The sequence below is a fragment of the Panulirus ornatus genome, chromosome 11 (assembly GCF_036320965.1).
Source record: "Panulirus ornatus isolate Po-2019 chromosome 11, ASM3632096v1, whole genome shotgun sequence".
Classification (NCBI taxonomy): Eukaryota; Metazoa; Arthropoda; class Malacostraca; order Decapoda; family Palinuridae; genus Panulirus; species Panulirus ornatus.
The window spans coordinates 14,485,169-14,494,496 of NC_092234.1; positions in this window are offsets into that span (position 1 = coordinate 14,485,169).

The window sequence follows — 9,328 nt, forward strand, 5'->3', positions numbered from 1 at the left end:
GCCTTTTCCCAGTGCTATCTTGCATGCACGTAGGGGGAGGGGGTGCCATTTCATGTGTTCGAGGTCGCAATGGGAATGGATGAAGGCAGCAAGTATGAATATGTACTACATGTGTATATTTGTATATGTCTGTGTATGTATACGTTGAAATGTATAGGTATGTATATGTGCATGTGTGGGCATTTATGTATATACATGTGTATGTGGGTGGGTTGGGCCATTCTTTCATGTTTCCTTGCGCTACCTTGCTAACACAGGAGACAGCAACAAAGTATAATAAATAAATGAATATATACATGACAGCTAGAGACTGAGTGTGAACGAATGTGGCCTTTGTTGTCTTTTCCTAGCACTACCTCGCGCGCATGCGGGGAGGAAGGGGTTGTCATTTCATGTGTGGCGGGGTGGCGACGAGAATGAATAAGGGCAGACAGTATGAATTATGTATGTATATACATGTGTATGTAGGTGGGTTGGACCATTCTTTCATCTGTTTCCTTGCACTACCTCGCTAACGCGGGAGACAGTGACAAAGTATAATAAATGAAATAAATGATATATATATATATTTTATTATATATATATATGGGAGCGGGGGCTGGAAATCCTCCCCTCTCTTTTTTATTTTTTTTTTTTTTTTTATTTTCCAAAAGAAGGAACAGAGAAGGGGACCAGGTGAGAATATTCCCTAAGAGGCCCAGTCCTCTGTTCTTAATGCTACCTTGCTAACGCGGGAAATGGCGAATAGTTTGAAAAAAAAAAAAAAAATATATATATATATATATATATATATATATATATATATATATATATATATTATCCCTGGGGATAGGGGAGAAAGAATACTTCCCACGTATTCCCTGCGTGTCGTAGAAGGCGACTAAAAGGGGAGGGAGCGGGGGGCTGGAAATCCTCCCCTCTCAATTTTTTTTAATTTTCCAAAAGAAGGAACAGAGAAGGGGGCCAGGTGAGGATATTCCCTCAGTGGCCCAGTTCTCTGTTCTTAACGCTACCTCGCTAATGCGGGAAATGGCGAATAGTTTGAAAAAAAAAAAATATATATATATATATATATATATATATATATATATATATATATATATAGAGTGGGAGTGGGTGGTTGGAAATCCTACTTCTTGCATTACTTTCTAAAGGAACAGAGCAGCAAGCTAAGTGAGGAATTTTCCCCTCTAAAGGTCAGTCATCTGTTCTTGGTGCCACCTCTCTCACACAGGAAGTGATGAAAATATATATATATATTTATTTTTTTATTATTATAATAATAAAAAAATGAATATATATATATATATTTTCATCACTTCCTGTATGAGAGAGGTGGCACCAAGAATAATAATAAAATAATAATAAAATAATAATAAGAATAATAATAAAAAAATGAATATATATATATATATTTTCATCACTTCCTGTATGAGAGAGGTGGCACCAAGAACAGATGACTGACCTTTAGAGGGGAAAATTCCTCACTTAGCTTGCTGCTCTGTTCCTTCCTTTAGAAAGTAATGCAAGAAGTAGGATTTCCAACCACCCACTCCCACCCCTCACAGTTGCCTTCTGTGACACACAGTGAATATGTGGGTAGTATTCTTTCTCTCCAATCCCCAGGGATAATATATAGTCAGTCATTGGACTGAACCAGGGCTTGTGAAATGTCCTGGTTAAACCATAGAAAAGTCTGTGGTGCATGGATGTGGATAGATAGCTGTGGTTTTGGTGCTTTACACATACCATTTAGAAAATGGATGTGAGCAGATGTTGTCTTTTTTCATCTGTTCCTGGTGCTACCTTGCTATTGCTGGAAACAATGACTGAGTAGGAAAGAAAATATATGACTCACTTCCATTGCTGTGGTTTCCTTTACAAGAATTTCCTTTCCTTGGTATCTAAAATGCTAAAATGCTTCACTTCCTCCAAAATTTCTCCAGTGAAACACACTCCAACTAACCTATCCTTCTTTTATTCACATTTACTCTCAACTTCCTCCTTTCATACACTCTCCAAAACTCAGACACTACCTTCTGCAGTTTCTCACAAAAAATCTGGCAGCAGTGCTGTGTCATCAGCAAGCAACAACTGTCTCTTTTCCCATGCCTCCTCACCCTCAACATACTGCAAACTTCATGACCCTTGCAATTACCACTCCCCACCACCCATCCACAAACAAATTAAACAGCCATTGTGAAATCACACATCCCAGCCACTGACCCACCTGGAACCATATACCTAGGAGTGAAAACGTGGTACATATATTTAAGGTTAAGAGGCAGGGCAACATGAGCATAAACTCTCTCCCCATAGCTCAAACAGTTATCACATAAACGCATTTAATTGTCTGTCTCACCTACACAAGTAGCAACACAAACATTGCCATCATTTGTGCATTGACTTCCTTGTCTTGGGACAGAGTCCACAGGCCTTCTTGCCTGGAGTCCACATGCCTCCTTCTCTGGAAACAGGATCATCCAATTCCACGTTGTCATCCATGAAGTATGGAAACTAGGGCTTTTGATCTACAGCTAAGCCCCACAGATTATTGTATGGCTTACCTTAATTACTTCACAAACCCTGGTTTTGCCTATATACCACATCAGTGTGATTCAGAAATAGCTCAGTGTCTAAATTTTTTCATGATAATCACCTTATTCCACCTTGCTGTGACAAAAAATGAAGAAAATAATGACCTTCATAAAATGCAAATGAAGTATGAAAATTGGTGCAAGTACAGAGTACAATACTATATTGTTTTATTTTATTACACATTAAACATTGGACTAATAATGCGATTTTTTATTGGTTTGAAATATGAGAAAGTCATTTGGAATGGGGATAAACATTTTGAGAAATTCAATTGGAATAGAATGGATATGATTAAATGGGCCATTCTTCCTGTTTCCTGGTGCTACCTCTCTGATGTGGGAAACAGCAATTAAGTACAGTAAATGAATAGATAGATAAAAGTTAAACATAAAAAGTATGTAAGAGTATGTTTTTTATTAAGCTTGAATTTTGTTTCAACTTACGAAGCAATTTCCACTTGCATATTAACCTTCATATATTATGAACATAAAGTAGACTAGCAATTGTCATAATGATGGATGTTTTGATCATAGCTTTCAGTCTGGAGGAGTTCCTGTACAGAGTACCTAAACAAAGTCATTCAGTAATTTTTTTAAATAAAAATGTCATAGACTGCTACATCTCCAAAGGCTTATTTGAAAAAAAAAATCGGTAAACTTCATCCACGGATTTTTTTTTTGTCAGATGGAGTTTAGCAAATGAGTATAGTATATGCAACTTAGCATTAGTTCACTTTCCATGACAGTGGAGTGAGAAAAATATTGCTTACATATGGTTGTATGCATATGTAGATCAGAAGTAAAGGAAAGACCTATCTATCAATTTATTTATATCTCTGATGCCTGCTCCCACCTGGAACTCCCTTAAGAGGGTGGCCATCACAATAATGTCACCATAACTAGTGAATTCTAGCATTGCTTCTTAGACTTTAGTGCCTCACCCCAAACAGGCCATTGGCAGAGGGTAACTCTAGCTCAATGATTGCAGAGGCTCCACTTAATGCTTCTACCTGCTACCTCTACTTAATACTCCTGCCTAAATGTTCCTAACTACTGTTTCTGTCTATTGCTCCTAACATTTTGCCAAAAGGCAGGGCTAGCACATAGTGCTCACCACAGGAAAATCTAGAGTCAAAAGGAATGAGCTATGTGAGTTGAATGATGTCAAATGCTATGTATGACAGGAAGAGATTGTATGTTTGTGGACAGAATGCCAGTAGTCCATGTGTTGGTGAGGCAAAAAGAAAAGACAGCTACAGGGTCAGCCCTTGCAGTCTAAATCTCTTCTTCTGTTATTATTATTTTGATTCCATTGTAAAGATTCTCATAACCAGAGGTGGAGGGAACAAGGAGAAGTAGGAGACCAAACTGGAGGAGGAAGGATGGATTGAAAAAGATTTTGAGTGATCCAGGCCTGAACACACAGCAGGGTGAGAGGCATGCAAGGAATAGAGTGAATTGGAACGGTGTGGTATACCACGTCAACATGCTGTCAATGGACTGAACCAGGGCATGTGAAACGTCTAGGGTAAACCATAGAAAGGTCTGTGGGGCCTGGATGTGGATAGGGAGCTGTGGTTTTGGTGCATTACACATGACAGCTAGAGACTGAGTGTGAATGAATGTGGCCTTTTTTGTCCATTTTCCTGTGCTACCTTGCTGAAGAAGGAGTCAACGATGCTGTTTCCTTTGGGGCGGAGTGGCACCTGGAATGAATTGAAGGCAAGCATAAATATAAATATGTATATATGTATATGTCTGTGTATGTTTTTTTTTTTTTTTTTTTTTTTTTTTTGTCGCTGTCTCCTGCGTTTGCGAGGTAGCGCAAGGAAACAGACGAAAGAAATGGCCCAACCCACCCCCATACACATGTATATACATACACGTCCACACACGCAAATATACATACCTACACAGCTTTCCATGGTTTACCCCAGATGCTTCACATGCCCTGATTCAATCCACTGACAGCACGTCAACCCCGGTATACCACATCGATCCAATTCACTCTATTCCTTGCCCTCCTTTCACCCTCCTGCATGTTCAGGCCCCGATCACAAGTGACTGAAAAGGTTAAATGAAAAGAATGTTCTGCTTTTTTTTTTTTTTCAAACTTAGGTGTGGAACAGACTAAGAAAGGCCATATCCACTCACATCCATTCTCTAGCTGTCATGTTTAATGCACCAAAACCATAATTCCTATCCACAAACAGGCACAACTAACCTTTCCAAGGTTTACAACAGATGCTTCACATGCCCTGGTTCAGAGTTCATTGACGGTACATCAACTCCTGTATACCTTCCACATCGTTCCAACTCACTCTATCCCATACATGCCTTTTCCCATTCTGCATTTTCAGTCCCTAATTGCTTCAATCTTTATCACTTCCTCTCCATCTCCAATATATCCTCTTTGTCAACCTTTCCTTGCTGATTCTGTCTGTATGTCCAGACCAGTTCAGCACATCCTCTTCATCTCTCTCAACCACAATCTTTTTTATTACCTCACCTTTGTCTTACCCTTTGATTACTTATTTAGTCAAACCACCTCACACCACATAATGTTCTCATATATTTCACTTCAAACAGTCATCTATAGCCCATGTCTCATATCCATATAATAATGTTGGGACTACTACATCTTCAGACATATCCATTTTTGCCCACCCAGATAACAATCTCTCGTTTCATACACTTCAGTGTTCCCAGAACTGTACTCACTCCCTTCCACTTCCATGGTTCCATTTGCCTCCATGTCCACTCCCAAGTATCTAAAACACTTTATTTCTTCCAATTTTTCCATTCAAACTCACACCAAAACTAACCAGCCCATCAGCTTTACTAAACCAAATAACCTTGCATTTATTTGCATTTACTGTCAACTTCCTCCTTTCATACATCCTTCCCAACTCAGTGACCAACTTCTGCAGTTTCACACTAGAATCTGCCCCTAGTACTGCATCAGCAGCAAACAACAAACTCATATCCCAGGCTCTCTCATCCCCCACAGGCTGCATTGCTCACCCCTCTCTCCAAGATTCACACATTTATCTTCTTCACCACCCCATCTGTAAACAAATTAAACCACGGTGACATCACACATCTGTGTTACAGACCAGCTTTCACTTGGAACCATCCTCTTTTACACAATGCCTTACACCCTTGATAAAAACTTATCATTGCCTCTAGCAGCTTTCTGCCAATTCCTTTGTTCTTAAGACCTTCCACAAGACATCTCTAAGATCAGCCCAATCATATGATTTATCCAGATCTATAAATGTTAGTACAGGTGCTTCCTCATGAAATTTAAGCACAATAATTTTCAAGTTGTTATAAGCCCATTAAAACCATAAAGAAATATGTATAATATACAGGGAATAGAGTATGAATTATTCCCAAATGCACAGCACTATTCAGAAATTCAACATATTGCAGGCTTTATGATTATACAGTGGAATTGTTGCTTTTAGTAGATGTCTTTCATTTAACCATATTATGGGAAAGTTTTATTCATATTCATATATGTTTTCCAACTTGAAATGTGGGTATTGTAACTCCTTTTTGATGTGACCGGTCGTAATGAAGCATTGCCATTCATCATAAGATTTTGTCATACAAAAGAATGTCGGAACTTGGAACTCTTCTTTATCTAAAATATTTTCATTTACATATGCATTTTACCTGATGCTACATAATTTGTGAAGGGAAAATGTTCATTCAGTAGTTTTTTTTATCTTGGTCAATGAGAATGAGGTTTCTAGTTTGTTTTCCTCTTACATTTTTTTTCTTTTTATGTTGTGTATACCACCATAAAGAAAGCTAATCATGGAAGGGAAAAGGGCACTTAGTATATGGGAAGAAGCATTTCTTAATGTCTAATTTGAAGGTGTTTTCAACAATTTTTTTGATTTTCCTATATATTTTATTGCATATTTATTTGTGAATACACTTTTTCCTCAGGAAAGCTTCAAAGGTACACAGTAATCAGTAATGGGATGGGTCATTAACAGAATTTCTGCATTACTTAGCCACTTGTCAGAGTACATAACATATAATTCTAGCACTTTTTCAAGTCAGCCAAACTGATGTTTATGCTTTATTCATTATCATTTATCATTTGTTTAGTATGTAAAAAAGATGAATAGCAAATGTTTGCCTGTAAAGTTGATTATTGTGGAGTTGCTTTCTGTAAGAAGGTAATCCTTATCACAATGATCGTCACTGGAGATTTGTAGGAAATTACCGAGTGTGTTAGGCAGATTTTGTGTGTTTACACCTTTTACATGATTATCATTTGCAGTTAATGTCATGTTCCATTATGATATTCTTCCTTTCTTATCTCTAAATGGTTCAGCAATAGCTTTCACAAGGCCATCATATGCTGACTGAATTTTTGATGTTCTTTTCACTTTTCCAAGGAATTTGTTCACCCATATCTTATTGTAGAACTGTTCTGAATTGTGATTTTGAGCTTTTTAATACACTGAGAGTTTTGGTAAACCATGTCAGTTTTACTCATAACCTTTCAGATTCATGCCAAGTGTAAATATTTATAAGTAATCATATTCTCAGTATTGGATTTTCAGTGTAGAAGAGCTTATGCTCATCCTTTCTGGAATTTAATATCCCTGCTATTTGCCATCATATGAGTTTGGGGTTTAGGACCACAGTTCAGCAGAATTAATTAACATACAAGTTTCATATTTTATTTTTCATGCACATTGTGTTAATGAGAACACTTGATACATAAAACATTTAAAGGAAATTTATTTCTGTATCGAAAGTGTTACCAAGTAGACAAAAGAATCCAATTAGAATGGCAGCGGATGTATTAAATAGAAGTAGATTCGTTTGATTACAGAAACTTGCCACAGTTTTCTCCAAATAATATGAGTGAAAAGGGGTATCATATCATTATTTTGATAGTTACATTACAGTAATTTCAGACCGACATTCTGACTTCATACTTACACGTTAGTCTTTGAAATAGACAAGTCCAAAGAAAGACACTCGTATCAATTTCATCTAAAGGTATATTTGCCACTGGAAGTTTAGGCTGTGTCTGTAGCCAAATAAAAGATGTTATATTAAAGTGGCTAAATGTAATGTGAGAGAAATTAATGGAAGTGATAAATGTTTTTAGGAAAGGTAATGTAGAAATGTGCAAAAGTTGGAAAATAGAATACTTGGATGTGACAGAAAAACATTAAATCTGGTTTGTTTGATAATGTAGACTGTATGTGCTGGGTGTGGAAGTTTTGATGAAATGAGTGGTCTGAAAGAGATGGGTGACTCAGAATTACATGGCTCAGGTTATTGGTTACTAAACTCAATTAAGTCTGTAGAACTAGGAGAATCAATTATTTCATTGTGTCATGCAATTGATAGGTAAGAGGAGGTTTGCATACTTTTTAGAAATAAGATAGTTGAACAAATTAAGGAGATTAGATTAGTAAAGATGTTAGGAATGCATAGTTTCAGCAACGAGAATTTCCATAATCTCCCCGAAATATAGGAGGGAGAGGATGATCAAGAGAAAGAATGATAGGTAGTGAGGTCTTGTGGGAGTTTAGCATTATACCTTAGAGTGTCATATAGCCTTACGTAGGTAAGCCAATTATTATATGTTCTACGCCTTTATGTGACTGACGAAGCAAGGGAAATAAAGTTGAGAAGTTTAAGATTGAAACTCAGAATTCTAATAGAGAAAAGCAGAGGGACATTCATGAAAGATGTAAATTAAGAATGGAGTGATGTGAAGGCAAATCCATAAGCAAAGTCTACTACATAGGAGTCTGGCATTTAAGGATATCTTGCTCCATAGAGCTCATAAGGAAACATTAAGTCATTGTCTTCTCAATCATTATCCCTCATTTGTGTGGCGAGGCTCATAGGCCTTCCGAACTGCTTCTCAACTGAGGTGCTAAATATGTATTATCCCAACAATCATTTATATCATCTCATAGGGAAATTTTACAGTACCGTGATAGAATCTGCCCAAAAGAATGAATTGGACTAAGTTATTATGAGTAAATGTTACTTGGTAAAAAAGGTAATTGTAGAAACACCCTCGAAAAACAATCACCATGAAACAAAACCAGCTAAAAAAAAATTATTCTTTTTCCCAGGCAAATAACTGAAAAAAAAGCATTGGATAGTGGAACCAAGAAAACTAAACCCCCCCACCCCACCCTTTCCCTTACTCCCGGTCTAAATTTGATTCGGCGCCCACCAACCCTGCACGCCCACGCCTACGTCTGACTGCTGCTGATCTAGAAAAGTCATTACCGCTCATTCACCTCCACACCTTTCCTGCTCATTAATCTCAGTCTCAAGAGTCAAGATACTGATGGAAATCTATTTCTTGAAGAGTACTTGTACTGATAGTCTTATATGTTTTTCTTCAAATATAAAACTAACGGAATTCATAAGGGACGAGTGTGAAGGAGAGTGAAAAGGTTAGTGTACATTAAATGAAGGATGATAGGAAAGCTAGATAAATTTGGACAAAAGAAACCCAAATTAATCAAAAGAATAGGTACGGAATCACGGTAGATATACTGAAGAAAGTACAAAATTCTCAACATGAAAATAATCGACTTGAAAAGAATCACAAGCCACAATTAGCTGAAATGTCATTCAAGAAATAATTAGTATTATAGGTTAAGTAGGATTAATGAGCATCGGTCTCCATGTGAAATGGTGAGAAATTTGCCGTCGTTCAATAGAAT